The sequence below is a fragment of the Gossypium arboreum genome, chromosome 6 (genome assembly GCF_025698485.1).
Source record: "Gossypium arboreum isolate Shixiya-1 chromosome 6, ASM2569848v2, whole genome shotgun sequence".
In the NCBI taxonomy this organism is placed as follows: domain Eukaryota; kingdom Viridiplantae; phylum Streptophyta; class Magnoliopsida; order Malvales; family Malvaceae; genus Gossypium; species Gossypium arboreum.
This window is the reverse complement of record NC_069075.1, coordinates 17,487,172-17,504,515: the sequence shown is the minus strand read 5'-3', so window position 1 is coordinate 17,504,515 and position 17,344 is coordinate 17,487,172. Positions and strand designations below refer to the sequence as shown.

The 17,344-nt window shown below is 34.5% G+C and overlaps 3 non-coding genes across 3 annotated transcripts; 1 reads left to right on the top strand and 2 right to left on the bottom strand.

The window, feature by feature from the left end:
* The first annotated feature begins 2,693 nt into the window (after positions 1-2,693).
* On the top strand, positions 2,694-2,799 carry LOC128294882 (small nucleolar RNA R71). The gene has a single exon (XR_008285189.1). It is a non-coding gene; the product is annotated as a small nucleolar RNA R71 (small nucleolar RNA).
* A 1,373-nt stretch (positions 2,800-4,172) lies between these two features.
* On the bottom strand, positions 4,173-4,279 carry LOC128294694 (small nucleolar RNA R71). Its single transcript, XR_008285001.1, has one exon. It is a non-coding gene; the product is annotated as a small nucleolar RNA R71 (small nucleolar RNA).
* Positions 4,280-15,693: 11,414 nt separating this feature from the next.
* Positions 15,694-15,800, bottom strand: LOC128294528 (small nucleolar RNA R71). Its single transcript, XR_008284837.1, has one exon. It is a non-coding gene; the product is annotated as a small nucleolar RNA R71 (small nucleolar RNA).
* Between the last annotated feature and the right edge of the window lie 1,544 nt (positions 15,801-17,344).

Here is a 17,344-nt window from a genome sequence, read left to right as displayed (position 1 = left end):
AATGGAAGAAGGAATGAGAGTTAGAAGTGACCAGTCGGTGGGGGGAAAGATTGCGGTGGCTAAGGTTAGGGTGTTGGGGAAAGGGATGATGAACAGTGGGGGTTTATATAAAAATTGAGGCACACGGCCGTGGGACACGCCCATGTGTTTCGTGGTTTTAAATTTGGGTGCGTCTGGAATTCGGCCTATGCCCGTGTTCTTTAGGCGTGTTGGTGCATATAGCCGTGTTGCACGGTCGTATCCTGCTTTGTTTGCTTCTCCCACGCCCGTGTATATAAATGCACACCCGTGTTATCGTGAAAGTTTCAACCACGGGTGGTAGGCACAGGCATGTCGTACGCCTGTGTTAATTTCTCAGTTTCTACAACAGCTTATAGGCACGGGCGTGTTGTACGCCCGTGTTGATTTGGCAGGATTGCCCACGGCCATGTCACACGGTCGTGGCAACGTATCGAATCTCGTGTTTTGGGAAAAATTTTGCCCTATTTTCACACGGCCATATCGCACGGCCGCATTGCCTCCCGTGGTATGAGTACAGCCTAAGGCACGCCCATGTGCCTGCCCGTGTGGATTTAGAAAACCTGTGTTCAAGGACTCAGTTAATGAATTAGATGTTAAAAACTAAAATTTAAAGAAATCAACACTGTTAGTGCTCGGGTTGCCCCCCGAGAAGCGCTAATTTAGATTCTAAGCTCGACTTACCTCTCTGTTGCGTGATTACAGTGGTTCGAGGAATTTGCACTCTTTATTCCTGCTATAAATTTTATCAAACTAAGGTTTTAGACGAGTACTATTTACCTTAAAAGTGCTGAATTTGGAATAAGTTACCTCGACTGCACTTGTGGAAAAATGTTAAGTACCATAAAATGGTTTGCTCTATTAGTTTCAGAAGTGGTAATACGAGGGTCTGCTGCATCTAATAGTACTTTGTCTCCAACATTAAGTTGATTTGGTGAAACATTGAGTCTGTTATGATGTGGTTTTCGTGTATCGTGTGTTCTCGAATTCTGTGTCTACCATTCATCTAGTTCATTGATCTATAGCCTTCGTTCTCCATAGATGGGTCCTTTGTTGTTACTTGAACATGTCTCTTGTATGCTCTTCGAATGTGTTTCCTACAGAGAAGGTTGCACCAAATGATCAGTATTAGTAATATGATTCATACAACCACCCTCAATATTCGGTGTGTTACTCGAATTATGAGCTTGAAGAGTGATTATTTCATCACCCACACGAAGTGTGAGTTCACCTGTACCAACATCAATAATAGTTCTAGCAGTTGCTAAAAAGGGTCATCCTAAAATTAAAGGCACGTCGCTATCCTCTTCTATGTTTAAAACAACAAAATCAAGTGGGAATATAAATTTATCAATTTGAACAAGTATATCTTCAATAATACCCCTAGGAAATCTAATTGTTTTATTTGCCAATTGAATGCCCATATTAGTTTGTTTGGGTTTGCCAAGACCTAGTTGTTTAAACATTTTATAGGGCATGACATTTATACTAGCCCCTAAATCAGCCAAAGTATTGTTAACGTTTAAACTACCAATTAAACAAGGAATCGTAAAACTCCCTGGATCTTTCAACTTGTTGGGTAGCTTATTCTGTAGAATGGCTAAGCAAACTGCATTCAACTCTACATGCGACGCCTCATCCAACTTTCGCTTATTTGCTAAGAGCTCCTTTAAAAATTTAACTGCATTCGGCATCTGCAAAAGAACTTCAATAAATAGTAAGCTAACATATAATTTCATTAATAATTTAAGGAATTTACCAAATTGTTCGTCTGTGTGATCTTTCCTTGTCGCACTGGGGTATGGCACTCGAGGTTTATATTATCTACTTACCGATTTTTTCTCGTTGTGGTCCACCTCATCCTTACCTTTATTTACCACAATTCCTTGATTCGATTCTAGTTCAGGCTCAACTAACCCTTTTTTATCTCGAACAATAATTGCATTAAGCTTCTCCCTTGGGTTATTTTTAGTATTACTCGGTAAACTACCTTGTGGTCATTCGGAAATCATCTTTTCCAACTGGCCTATTTGATTCTCGAGCCTTTGAATTGATGCTTGCTGGTTTTTAAGAGCTGTCTCGGTGTTTTAAAAACGTGTTTCAGATACCGCTATGAATTTTTTTAGCATCTCCTCAAGTTTTGGTTTCTTTTCCGCTGGTAAGGTGGTTGTTGAAAACCCGGAGGATGTTGTGGCCTTTGATTTCCTTGGCCATCCCACGAGAAGTTAGGATAGTTCATCCAACCTGCATTATAAGTGTTACTGTATGGGATATTTTGAGGCCTAGAATTATTGTTACCCATATATTGAACTTGTTCCTCCTCAATGCTGGGGTTGAAGGATTGATATTCTGTATGTACTCCTCCTTCATTTGAATCGCACCTCATCACTGAATGTACCTGAGTAGAACCATACAATCCGTCAATTTTTTTATTTAAAAGCTCTACCTGGTTAGACAGTATAGTAACCGTGTCGAGGTTGAAAACACTGGCTGCTTTTGCCGGCTTTGTTCTCATGACTTGCCACTGATAGTTATTCAGTGACATCTCTTCAATAAATTCGTAAGCCTCTTCAGTCGTTTTGTTGTTCAAACTTCCATCGACAGCTGCGTCGATAAGTTGTCTTGTTGAGGGGTTCACACCATTGTAAAATGTCTGAACTTGCAACCATTAGGGTAACCTATGGTGAGGGCACCTTCTCAAAAGATCCTTGTATCTCTCCCATGCATCATAAAGAGTTTTAAATCCATCTGCACAAAAAAAGAGATATCATTCCTTAGTTTAGCCGTTTTAGCCGATGGAAAATATTTAAGTAGAAATTTTTCGGTTGTTTGTTCCCAAGTAGTGATTGAAACTTGTGGTAACGAGTTCAACCACTGTTTAGCCTTATTCCTTAATGAAAGGGAATAACCGAAGGCAAATGGCATCATCAGAAACGCCATTGATTTTAAATGTGTCACAGAATTTCAGAAAATTTGCCAAATGAGTATTTGGATCCTCATCCTGCAAACCATCAAACCGAACAAATTGTTGTATCATTTGAATCGTGTTAGGTTTCAGTTCAAAATTATTTGCAGCAACAACAGGTCTAACTATACTTGATTCAGTTCCTGTTAAAGTAGGTTTAGCATAATTATACATAGTACGAGGAGTAGGATTCTGATCTACTGGATTTGCCGCAACCATATGAGGTAGCGGATTATTCTGATTTTCAGTCATCTCCTCGGTTGTAGTATGGATATCGTCCCCTTATTTTTATGCTAGATAATAAAAAGAAGGTTAATACTAGTACCATTAGTTTCTGTGGGTTTAACATTCCGGTCTTGCAATAAGCTATACTACTGTTCGATAGGTGTGCTTGCCTTTATTGTGATAATAGTTAGCTCTCAAGTACGGTCAATCATAAATATAAAACTTATCACACACATCAAGTTTTTGGCACCGTTGCCGAGGACTAAGATATTAGGAAGGCTTAATTTTTATTACTTTAGCCATTTATTTTATTGCAAGTGAAATTTTTTTTTGTTTATATTACTAAAGTCTTTTTTGTTTTCTTTTGACAGGTTCTTTATAGTTTATGACTAGAAGAAACCCGTCAGGACCATTAGTTTTTGATAGTGAGATCGAAAGCATAGCTCGCAGAAACGGGAGAGAAATAAGGTGAAGCATACGATACATAGAGGAAGAGCAAGAGGACAATATCCATACTACAACCGAGAAGATGGCTGAAAATCAGAATAATCCACTACCTCCTGTAGTTACGGTAAATCCAGTAGATCAGAACCCCGTTCCTCGTACTATGTATGATTATGCTAAACCTACTTTAACAGAAACTAAATCGAGTATAGTTAGACCTGCTATTGCTGTAAATAATTTTGAACTGAAACCTAACACGATTCAAATGATACAACAGTTTGTTCAGTTTGATGGTTTGTAGGATGAAGAACCAAACACTCATTTGGCTACCTTTCTGGAATTTTGTGACACATTTAAAATCAATAGCGTTTTTGATGCCATTCACCTTCGGTTATTCCCTTTTTCATTAAGGAATAAGGCTAAACAGTGGTTGAACTCGTTACCACGAGGGTCAATTACTACTTGGGAACAAATGACCAAAAAATTTCTATTTAAATATTTTCTGCCAGCTAAAACGGCTAAACTAAGGAATGATATCTCTTCTTTTATGCAGATAGATTTAGAAACTCTTTATGATGCATGGGAGAGATACAAGGATCTTTTAAGAAGGTGCCCTCACCATAGGTTACCCTTATGGTTGCAGGTTCAGACATTTTACAACGGTGTGAACTCCTCAACAAGGTAACTTATCGACGCAGCCGCTAGTGGAACTTTGAACAACAAATGGTTCCACTTTAGTTTTTCCAATTTATATTAAGTAATTTATATTTTCGGCCATTTCTTTACGAGTAATCATGTTACTTTATATTTTCTAAAGAGTTATTAATTCTATTGCAGTTATGAAAAGCTCCAAAGCTCACTATTACTTAGGAATTTGTAACTCCACTGAAAAAGGTCATCCACGACTGCCATGCCCTGCTCGACCACGACCATAGCTACTTCCAGATATAATATTCTTTTGGCGCAAGCTTGTGGACTAACAATCTTTACCTCCACCGGAGTATCCTCCTCCAATCTCACCCTTGCCTTAGCCGATTACTTTCCATGACTCCAATTCAAGGATTCCATCTAATATTCAGGAAGTTTCACTTCTCTCCCTATCTTATGATCTTATATCTATATTTTTCAGTAAATCTATCTTTGTACATTGAGGACAATGTACATCTTAAATGTGGGGGGTTATTTATATCATTATCAGAAAAATCTCTGAATTTTATCTTATTCTCACATGACTCACTTATATCACTATTAGAATGAATTTTGTCTAATTTATGATTTTTATTGATATGTCTTGAATTAAAACATAGGCATTTATGCATTGATTATTTAAACTTTAAGTAATTAGAGAATCAAGCATGATAAGTTGATTTTTGAAAATTAAAAAAATTACTAGGTTATTTCCCCAAGTTTAGGTATTATCATGAAGTTGAAATTTACAGGATTAACATCAAAAAGCCATAATTTTTGTGAGATCTTGAGCCTTTAGAGCATATATTAATTCTTTCATGCTCACTTTTATTGTTGCTATGAGTGTGTAAATATTGATTTGTTATTCTAGAACTTGCTTCGATTATGCATGTCAAGACCACACCATTGATTTGATATGTCGAGATGATAAAGACACTGAGGCTTAATCCACTCACTCCATAAAAGTCTACCTTTATAATTAACCCTTAGTGAACCCCCTTGAGCCTAACAAGCCATTCATTGATTTACCCTCAATATTAACCCATAACCCATTATTGTTGAAATCCCCTCAATTAATTTGATCCCTATTTTTGTCGAGATTTGATTTGAATAAATTGCTTAGCTATGTTTTATGTCTAATAGTTAGCAAAGTTCTATGTTACTTTGATTTGTTCTTAAAAAAAAAAGTTGTTGTAATTGAGATTTGTCGTCTAGCATACTACGAAATTATGTAAGGCTTGAATTAAAACAATTCTAGGATCATCTAATTAGGAATGTAATTTGTCAGTTTTAGTATTTTTCTAGTTAGGTAAATTTTCAATTCAATCTCGATTCTAACCTTCTCTTTCAGCTTGTGACCACACCCCCTAACCAAAGCTAAGTTACAACCCTCTAAAAGACCTTTTGATTGATGTATCATCTTAAGAAATAGTGGTGGAGATTTGATTTTCACGCAAGCCTATGGTAATAACTTTTCATATTGACTGTTTAGTGCTAAATTTGTTGTCCTTAAACACCTGAGTGATTTGAGTGAATCTATAGTGAGGATGTTAACTTCTATAATATTTTGAATCAAAGACGATTACCTAGATTAAGGGAGATACCTATGTTTTCGTGATAAAATGCTAAACTTGGAATGCTTGAAACTTTAATGTTCTTCTAGTTGAATTCTCAATGTATGATTACTTGTGGATTATTTTGAGATATTATTGATAGGAATTATAAGTTGAGAAAATTGAATTCTTAATTGTGAATTGAGGATTTTGCTTGAGGACAAGCAAACGCTTAAGTGTGGGGGTATTTGATAAGTCATAATTTATACATATTTTTATCCCATGCTTAGCGCACTTTTTGGATGAATTGTCATTAGATTTGTGGAATTTGATGCTTCTAATCGTTTAAATTCAAGTTTTATACTTAGATGAGCATAGAAGAGTAAAAAGAGCGAGAAACGAGCCAAAAACGGAGAAAATAGGTCAACGTGGGAAATCAGCACGGCCTGGACTTCCTTACACGGGTAGACCACATGACCGTGTCTATTTAGCAGATTCTAACACGGCCTAAGCCACCTCACACGGGTATACCACACACCTGTGCCTATCTAACAGGCTTTAACACGGTTTGAAGTACTTGCACACCGGCGTGTCACACGGGCATGTCCCTGTCGAGTCCAAGTCTAGTTCTATTCGGAAAAGGGAACTTTTAAAGGTGTGAAAGCATTCTAAAGCCTATATTAACACCCTAGGAGAGGAGGAAAAGGATACACATATTAGGAAGCAAGGAATTACTCGAAGAAAACCGATTGATCCATCTTAGAAGTCAGATTCTCCTTCAAGACTAAAGATCTCCTTTCAATTTCCTTTAGGGGTTTTTGGGTTTTCTTTATGTTTTGTTATCATTATTCTTTTGAGATGTTTTCTTTTACACATATGAACTAAAATCCTTAAATACCTAAGGGGAATGAAACCTAAGACGGATCTTGTTATTATTTTCTGAATTGTATGATAAATACTTGATTTGTTCTTAATTATGTGTTCTTAATTCTTGCTTTAATATTCCAGGATACTGATTCAAGTATTGATGTGCTTATTCTGAGGAGAAAAAGTCCCTGTCTAAGAGTAGATCTGGCATAATTAAGCGGAGTTGATTGCACCCCTAGACATAGGGCGACGAAAATCTGCCGGATTAGGGTCAAACCTAATAAAGGAATCCATAGATCGAGTTAATGCAACACTAGGGGTTTTAATTAGAAAGAGATTTCAATTAATCAACCTAGGGTTAGACGTTGTTAGTCTCGAAAGAGCTAATAATATAACTTAGGGATTTTTACGGATCGAGTCAAATGAATAAATCGTCTGATTCAGAGTCAAATAACAAGTGAAGTCTAGGTGGATTTTTCCCTTGGGTATTGCCCAAACCAATCAGTTTTCCCAAAAGTATTTCCCCAATTTACTTTCTGTGCATTCTTAATTTAGTTAATTAGTTAGATAAAACAAATCCTCTTTTTTTAGGCTAGATAATAAAAAGAAGGTTAATATTAGTACTTTTAGTTCCTGTGGGTTCGACATCCTGGTCTTGCTATAAGCTATACTACTGTTCGATAGGTGCGCTTGCCTTTATCATGATAATAGTTAGTTCTCAAGTACAATCAATCATAAATATAAAACTTATCACGCATGTCAGCTTTATCTAAACTAATTAACTAAACTAAGAATGCACAGAAGTAAATTGGGGAAATACTTTTTGAGAAAACTGATTGATTTAGACAATACCCAAGGAAGAGTCCACCTAGCCTTCACTTGTTATTTGACTCTGAATTAGATGATTTATGCACTTGACTCAATCTGTAGAAATCCCTAATTTATATTATTATCTCTCTCGAGACTAAACACGTCTAACCCTAGGTTTATTAATTAAAATCTCTTTCTAATTAAAACCCCTAGTGTTGCATTAACTCGATCTATGGATTCCCTTATTAGGTTTGACCCTAATCCAGCAGATTATATTGCCCTGTGTCTAAGGGTGTAATCAACTCCGCTTAATTATGCTAGATCTACTCTTAGACAGGGACTTGTGTTCCTTTGAATAAGCACATCAATACTTGAATCTATATCCTGGAATATTAAAGCAAGAATTAAGAACACATAATTAAGAACAAATCAAATATTTATCATATAATTCAGAAAATAATAACAAGATTTGTCTTAGGTTTCATCCCCCTCTGGTATTTAGGGTATTTAGTTCATATTTGTAAAATAAAACATCTCAAAAGAATAATGATAACAAAACATAAAGAAAGCCCAAAAACCCCTGAAGGAAACTGAAGAGAGATCTTCAGTCTTGAATGAGTATCCGGCTTCTGAGATGGATCAATCGGCTTTCTTTGAGTAATTCCTTGCCTCTTACTCCCTATGTGTGTTCTCGTCCTCTCTTAGGGTGTTAATATATGCTTTAGAATGCTTCCCAACCCTCAAAAGTTCCCTTTTTCCGAATAGAACTAGTCTTGGGCTGGACAAGGACACGGCCGTGTGCCACACCTATGTGCAAGTGCTTCAAACCGTGTTAAAGCTTGTTAGATAGGCATGGGCGTGTGATATACCCGTGTGAGGTGGCTTAGGCCGTGTTAGAATCTGCTAAATAGACACGGGCGTGTGGTCTACCCGTGTAAGGAAGTTCAGGCCGTGTTGATTTCCCACGTTGACCCATTTTCTCCGTTTTTGGCCCATTTCTCACTCTTTTTACTCTCCTATGCTCATCTAAGTATAAAACATGAAATTAAAGGATTAGGAGAATCAAATTCCATAAATCTAATTATAATTCATCCAAAAATGCACTAAGTATGGGATAAAAATATGTATAAATTACGACTTATCATTCATATAAGTTGTTAGGCGGATCCTACATGGTTTTAAGATAAGAATAGAGAAAATGGAATGTGCCAGGGCATGTGGCAAATTCGAAGTATAGGTTAAGTAGACTTGAAGAACAAATCTGGGTAAGGGTCATGTCTGGTAAATTGAATAATACTATATGTTTGTAATTATTAGAAGAAAAATAGTATTCTCTAAAAAGAATCAAATCATATAATTAAAGAATGTATCTTCTATCTATGTATGAAATCATTCATGGATTTTGAAGAAATGATGACTTAGAGTATGTATGTAAAAATAACATTATTTTGTCTGTGTGGGCCTTTCGAATGGGTATGGTTAAGGAATCACGAAAGTGTGGAGTGAAGAATATGAATATTGTATTAAAGATGCGAAAAGTAAGACATGCTTTCAGAGTTAGGGGTGACATCTATGATGTGAAGAATGACATTCTAGGAAGGTATTTGTTAGAGACAAGTTGAGAAACAAAGAACAATGAGATGGCTAACTGAATTGCCAGATGCGAAATACAAAAAAATGATTCAGGTAAATGGATGTTTATCTCACTAAGTTCTCATGAACTTAACTATTATGCATACAGAGTGAGTTAGTACCTAATCTCAAATACAACTCACTATTATTTAATAATATAATATATAGTAAACTTAAATATCTCAGATTTTTTAGGATTAACCACCTCTAGAGGTGTGCATGGGCCGGGCTACCCGGCCCGACCAGAAGGCCCGCCCAAAAAATGGGAGGGTTCGAGTAAAAATATAGGCCCGAAATATAGGTTTGGGCAAAAAAAACGAGGCCCGTTTAGAAAACGGGCTGACTCTAACAAAACTTTTTGGCCGGGCCGACCAGTCTGCCAATTATATACTAAATATATATATTTTTATTTTAATCATATTTACATTTTATTTTCGATTTTAATATAATCACTTTTATTATATTTTCAATTTGTGTATTGTTTTAAGAATTGTTTTAGTATAATTTTTATTTGTTTCTTGTTTTAATATTTGTTTTAAATGTATTTGATTTATTATATTTTAAAACTTTTTATTTAATGAAATAAGCTAAAAAATTAATATGGGCCAGGCAGGGCCAGGCTCGGGCTTAATAATTTTATTTCGGGCCGAGCTTAGACAAATTTTTAGGCCCATATTTTGGGTCGGGCCGGGCCTGGGCCTAGAAAACGGGTCTAAAATTTTGTTTGGGCTATGCCAGAACCCGGCCTGGCCGACCCATGCACACCTCTAACCGCCTCAACTTATGCTTTTCATTTAATTGTCCTTTTAATCCTTTTTACTTTCTTTGTATTATATTTGTTTATTAATTTGACAATAATATAATATATATTATAACAAATATCTATTACTTAAATAATAAGTAAATTAAATACATAAACATATATTACAAATGTACATATTTTAATTAACACACTTGTATTTTATCATCACCATACACTTGTTTTTATTTATTTTATTTCATAATATAATAATAATTAATAAATATCTTTAACTTATTATTTAAGAAAATATACAAATATATTACAAGTGTATTTTCATGTATTTTACACATGTTTATTATCATTACCATACATTTGTCATTATTTTAATTTATTTAATAATAATAATTTTAATATAAAGCCATAATAATATTTATATATAATATAATCTAAGAAAAATCTTAAATTTTTCTTCCCATTTGCTGCCTCACCTAATGAAATAGGCATAATTGCCTATTTAATCCCCTTTTATTTTTATTTTAATCTATAATTAAACTTTTACCCTTTATTCAATTTAGTCATTTTTTTCCTAATTTCTCTTAATTGAGCTAAATTCACCTAATCAAAGCTTAATTAAACACATTACTAGCCTCATAAATATCTCTAATAATTATTTACGAATTCGGTTTATTAAGATGGAGGCTCGATAATGTACTTTTTTCAATGCCCCTGAATTTTGGGTCATTACAGGATGAGCGTATTCCAACGTTGTGTAAGTTAATGATAGTTCTTTGCCATATTACCATGTTAATTGGAAAATGATTACATCAAAGTAAAAATGTAGTTATGGTATGAGTTCATGCCAAAGGTATAGTGCGCCTATATGTCTGAATTACTGTTCAAGTTATGATACAAGGTAATCTAGTTAGGAGTCAACTACATTGTATAATCGAGTATTTAAAATATTGGATTTTCATTTATTTCATTCGTAGATTCTGTAAGCCATTATGAAAGATGAGCTCAAAATTCAGGTGATACGTGTTGAGCTCTTGTAAGTGAAATTGGACTATCTATATATGTGTATGGGCTTAGAGATAGAGGGTTGTTTTTCTCCTTCCTTATTTTAAAACGCTGCTATCTAATTCTTTCTGGAACCAAAAGCATTTCTCTCTCTTTTATGTTGGAAGCTGTAATTCTAGATCTCATCAGTAATTACTACAGGTCTAGGTAAGCAATATGATTTTGCATGTTCAACTTAAAAAGAGTAGTCTGTAAAGAATATTCGAGATTTAGAATGAAATTATGAAACTCTGCTTGGGAATTGTCAGTGTTTGAGATGCAAAAAATTGTTTTTGAATAAGTCTTTGATGATGTTCCTATGTTTTATTAGCAGTGGTTGCTACAATTTCTTGATGGGTGTTGAGTCTATAGTTCAAGCTGTTGTATGTGGGTGTTAGGTGAGTTCAATTCTGACTCTTGCATGTATATTGTTCATATCAAGAAAATACTTGTAGGAAATTGTTATAACTATGAATCTAAAACTATGGAAAGTATAATATGTATATGGGTAGTGAATCTGACAAACTCAAGTATGCGATGATTAGTGTATAAGTACTGAAACATTAAAGTATGGTTGTATATGTATTCTAGAATGTATGTTCTATTGGCTGTATATTAAAGAATGAAAATGTTGGGTTTAGATTTTCTCAGTGCATGAATAGTTTGTAAAGTGGGTCTGTGTCTAGTCACAGCGGTGGTGTTTAATGGAGTCTGTCAGGACAGAAAATACGAACTTTGATATGAAGATCTAAAGGAAAAGTCCATGGCTATGGCAATATCTGAAAAAGGAATTAAGGATGGCATACGTTGCTGGGGGTTCTCTGAGTGTCCCGAAACGATGATTGGCAAACCTCACGCGATATGAGTTTAAGAAAATCCATATCGCAAACACGACAATCTTGAAATGTCTAGGTGGCATTTTGTAAGCCTTTTTGCTGAACTTTGAAAGAATAGCCATTGTGGTGAACTTTGAAAGAATAGCCTTTGTGGCGAACTTTGAAAGAATAGCTTTCACAGCAAACTCTGAAAGAATAGCTTTTGAGGCAAACTTTGAGTGAACTACCGTTGTGGCATACCCTGATTTGAACGCTCTATGGCATGTTCTATATGAATATTTAAATTACAAAGTAAACATAGTATGGTATAAGAGATCTATTAGTTACATGGTAAGTACTATATAAGGATAGGATTTGACTAAAGTTAGTGAATTGAAAAGATATAGAGAAGAAATGAGATAATATTGAAAAGATGATTTTGATTAAAGGTTTTGTATCTATATGCTTGAAGATTGTATCCGCCAACTGTGTATGTGCTCATTCATGATAGGTGATTGTGCATTGGTACTGGTTGAGTATGCATATGTAATGATATTTTGAGTTGTATGGATCTTTGAAGAGGAAATTAGTTAAGATATAAGAATTTTCAAATTGAAGGATATAAGTAAAGAATCAAAGTCATTGATAGGAAACAAATAAATTCATAGTAAGTATGGTTACTAGTGTGTTTAAAGGATAAAAAATAGAGGAAGTATTCACCAGAAGTAAAGTTAAAAGTTGAGAACGACTTGTGCAAGTATCACTAAGGTAAATGGTGTTTTTCTCACTAGGTTCTTATGAACTTATCCCTGTATGTTATATTTCAGGTTGGATGATGTAAGCTGCGCTAGAAGGGATGATGTTGGGACTACGCTAATGGAGTGGCATATCTGGTTATTACGCATACAAAGCATGTTTATTGGCGTTTAAGAATCAATAGTACTATGTAGAAGTCAAGACTTAAGATAAATGTAATAAGTTATGATATTAGATGATAATTTTTGTAATTAAATTACTCTACTTATCTTTGTATATGTCATTGTTTATGTGATCAATAGAAATTGCAAATAATTATGGTATGTAATGATAGTCTAAATTTGTGTCTGTATTTGTGGGGTAACACCCAAGACTCGAATCTGACGAATCGAATTGAGTTGAGGGTGTTACAATTCGCAATACTCCATCCCTTGGGAAAAGCTTTGATCCGACATAAAATTTTTTAAGTGTGTTGAATACACCAAAAGGATCGTCCATGGATGATGAACATGTCAGTTTGGGTGAGGAGGATATGGACCGCAACTATCAACCCCGACACCAACGGAGGGCACCACAATGTTACACCCCCCAAACAACTCGAGGTTCCCAACATTTTTTATACTTGTAAATTTGATAATTTATACAATATTTGTAATTATGAAATTTTATATATTCTAATAAGAAATTTATAATAAATTTATACTTCCACAATCATGCAATTTCTCTTTATTTTTCAAAACATTGAACCTCAAAATTGTATCAATACATTGGTATAAATGCAATCGATACATAGGATTATTTTCTCAACTTTTTAAAACATTGAAGCCTAAATTGGTATTGATTTTTTTTTTCTCTTTATGATTTTTTTTCTCGTTTTTTCAAAATATCGAAGTCAAAATTGGTATCTCATCTGTCGCAATTTGTTGTAGCAAATTAAACTAGTTTCATACTTAGAGGAAGTGAAATATGAGAATTTTATTATATTTTATTTAGTTTTTCTATTTTAGTTTTAATTTATTAAAAAGTGTGATTTGAGCCGATTTTATGATCTTAGGGGCCGAAGTAGGCCTAAAGGAAGACTAATGTATTTGGTGAGTGTGCAAGACACCATTCGAGGGCATGAGAACTCGAGGCTGGTAGCCATGTTGGAACACAAAAGTTCAACATCACAACATAGTGAGTAGAATGCCAAAATAGCCATACTGCATTTGGTGTCATGACATAGGTAAACAATGTCGTAACACACCTCTGAAGTTGAGCCTGAGTCAAGCAAAATGCGTTCAATGTCACAACATAGGTAGTGGATGTTGTAACATCAGCCCTGTACATGAAGCATTAACAAGCTGAGAGTGTTTGGGTCCACACAATGTATTTTAACATAAAAATTTCAGTCAAACTAGGGCTAAGGATGATGGCCAACCCTAATATTATATATAGGCTCATTAAACTCTTGAAAGATCATCTCTTCTGTAACTCAGAATTTTCCTTTCAGTTTAGTTTTAAGTTTTAGTATTCTTTTATACTTAGGATTTATTTTCAGTTTATGTTTCATTATTGTTCTTCGGAGAATCTGACTTGTGGATACAAAGAAACTCTTTGTGGAATTATGCTCTTCATTCAAATACAATTCAGGATTCTTTTTAAACTTTTACTCTTGATTCGTTCTTTATGTTTATTTTCTTCATCAAACTTATATTGTTTATGGGATCCATGAGGAACTAATCCTATTATGGGGAATTAGCGAGTGGACTCATTAATTTTGATGTAGGGTTTCTTATTGGATCAGTTATTTGGGATAGGTAGACCTTAAACCCTTGGCCTGGCAACCCTAGAAAGTCATCTAGGTGGGAATTAACCTAAAATTGACATTGCCTATTCGTGCAGCCCTTACCCTGATACAGTCTGGATTGTGAGGTTAAGAGATAGGTAGTTCTTGTCAACTCATTAGTTTAGTAGAAGATCGAGAGATCCTGTTAGATTAGCGACCAGTTGCTTGAGTAGAACCCAAAATAGGAATTAGTTATGACTACCGAAGCGAGCTAATCACTCATGTTTAGATTTGATCGAGTTAGCATATCAGTTCTTCAGTTTTATTATGTTTTGCATGTTTATTTAGTTTTTTTTATAAAACCAATTCTTTTTCCTTTATGTTTCATTGTACTATAATTTATTTAAATTACTAATTAAATCTATTTATAGTTAAGTTAATATTAATTTAGTACTCGCCTCCCTTGGGTAGGATCCTCGGAATACTTACCAACTCCATTGTAAAACTATATTACAACCTGACCCGTGTACTTGCGAACACTGCCTTGATTCCTTATATTTTGTAGCAGTATTCATACTCTTGACGTTGATACGTTAGGAGGCAGTCAAGTTATTGGCGCCTTTGCCGGGAGGCAATGCTACTAAATTAATTTTAATTTTTGTGTCTTATAGAATAATTAATAAATTTTTAAATTATAAATATGATTTTTATTTAATTTTTTCTAAGGTTTTTATTTCTTTGTGGTTTCAGTGTATGACTCAAAGTAGGGGCATACCTATAGAGTCACCCACTAATCCAAAAAGACTAATTCATAAGAACCGTCAACAGTAGCAGAAGTAACAACATATGCAAAATAAACCACCTGCGGCAGGCAATCCATCACAAGAAAACCTGTTGTTCATCGAACCTGATGAAGCTAACATACAAGATCTACCACCACCACCACCACCACCAAAACTACCATTAAACCCACTGATGGCTCGAGAAGATCAAACTTTGAGAGATTATGCGTTAACTAATCTGGATATGGTACAAGGTAGTATTGCTAGGCCAGACATTATGACAAATAATTTCAAGATAAATTGGTCATGATCTAGATGATCCAAAATAATCTGCAATTTAGAGGAACCTTGATGGAGTACCCAAACCAACACTTAAAACATTTTCTCCAACTTTGTGAGACATTTCAATTCAATGGGGTCATCAATGACGCTATTCGTTTTTTACTGTTCCTCTTCTCCTTAATCGATAACTCTTTTTCTTGGTTAGACTCGCAGACACCAGGATCTATCACGACATGGAATGAACTTGTGGAGAAGTTTCGACACAAGTTCTTTTCTATCATCAAAATGATCCAACTAATGAGGGAGATAGCTACATTCAAGCAATTGAAAGGAGAAAGCTTTCATGAAGCTTGAGAACATTTTAAGATGCTGATCCAAAGATTTCCACATCATGATTTACTTGAATGGTTAACGTTGCAAATGTTTTATAACGAGTTGGATGCACACTGTAACGCCCTAAACCTGACCTAGACACTATGGCTAAATCTTGAAGATAACATTGGCCATGTTAATGGCACAGAAAATCATTTAACTATTTTCTAATGGTCGTCTTTAATTTTAAAACCTCATCTTGATTTGCTTTAAAAGATGCCATATACTATCTATAATTTTTCTTTTGAAAGAGTTCGTCGAAATCGTCTATCTTTTAGAAAAATTCAAGTATTGATAGTTTTCAGAAAACATAGCTTTTCAATTTAAAACATCGTAGCGGACAATTTATACATTTAAAAACTTGTTCATCATTTTGAAAATATAGGTATAATATAACTTGTAAACCATTTGTTTCGTGAGCAACTGGTGTTGAGTTTTGAAAATAGAATATCGAGTTTGAAAACACTATCGTTGAGTTGGATTAATCATATTGTGAAAAATTCATCATTTAATTGTTATTTGATAAAAACCTTTTAAGTACCAGTTTAAAAACATTCTTCATGCAAAACCATCCAAGAACCATAATAAATCCAAAGTCCAAAAAAAAGTCCAAGTTCACAACCAAAGTCCAAAGCAATTAAACACATTCTAAAATAAAGAATACGAAAATATAGTTTTTTGAAAAAGACCAAGAACACCTGCGTTGCCAAGCCCATCTAACCTCGACTATTATATGAAAATTCAGAATAAATAGGGTTGAGCTTTAAAAAGGCCAGTGTGGGTTACAAATCATAATAATAGAATTTAACACATAACAACAACAATGTAAGCAGATCATAAACATAAAGAACATTCAATCGTAAAATCAAATTTATCAGAATGCATAGTGACGATGTCAATGTAATACTTTTTTTCAGAAATCAATGTAGATTTGTAGAAAACAGAACATATCCATATCTGCTACACACCATAATGAGTTCCCTACAACTTGTCCATCCAAAAACACACCAATACTATGGACAATCCACTAGATAATGCAGTCGAGCTTCCAAAAACAAAATATTGTGGTTGAGCCACTAGATGATGTAGACATACTTCCAAATACAGAATATTGTAGGTATACCTCTAGTTAAATCATCCTGGGTTTCCTAGCAACGATGACTGGCCACCCTGGGTTAGCCGGCAACGATGGCTTACTCATATCAATATATAGTTAAACTGCTAGATACTTCCTCCATACACATTATCCCAACCTAATGCATGTGATATGGCATACAAAACAAATTTTATAGTGGGCATGTTTTACATGCGAACTAGATTTATTTTCGGTTTAATACATTGGCATTCTTAACATGCGAATCAGAATCAGAAATAATGGCATTCTTAACATGCAAATGAAAATAAAAAATAATGGCATGCTTAACATACGAGTCAAAATCAGTTGAATAGCAGCTTAACATGCGAATCAGAATATTAACATGTTTAGCATGCGAATTAGAACATCAATAATTCAATATCATGTTTATTGTACATACATGTTCAAATCACCATATATCAAATATCGAATATT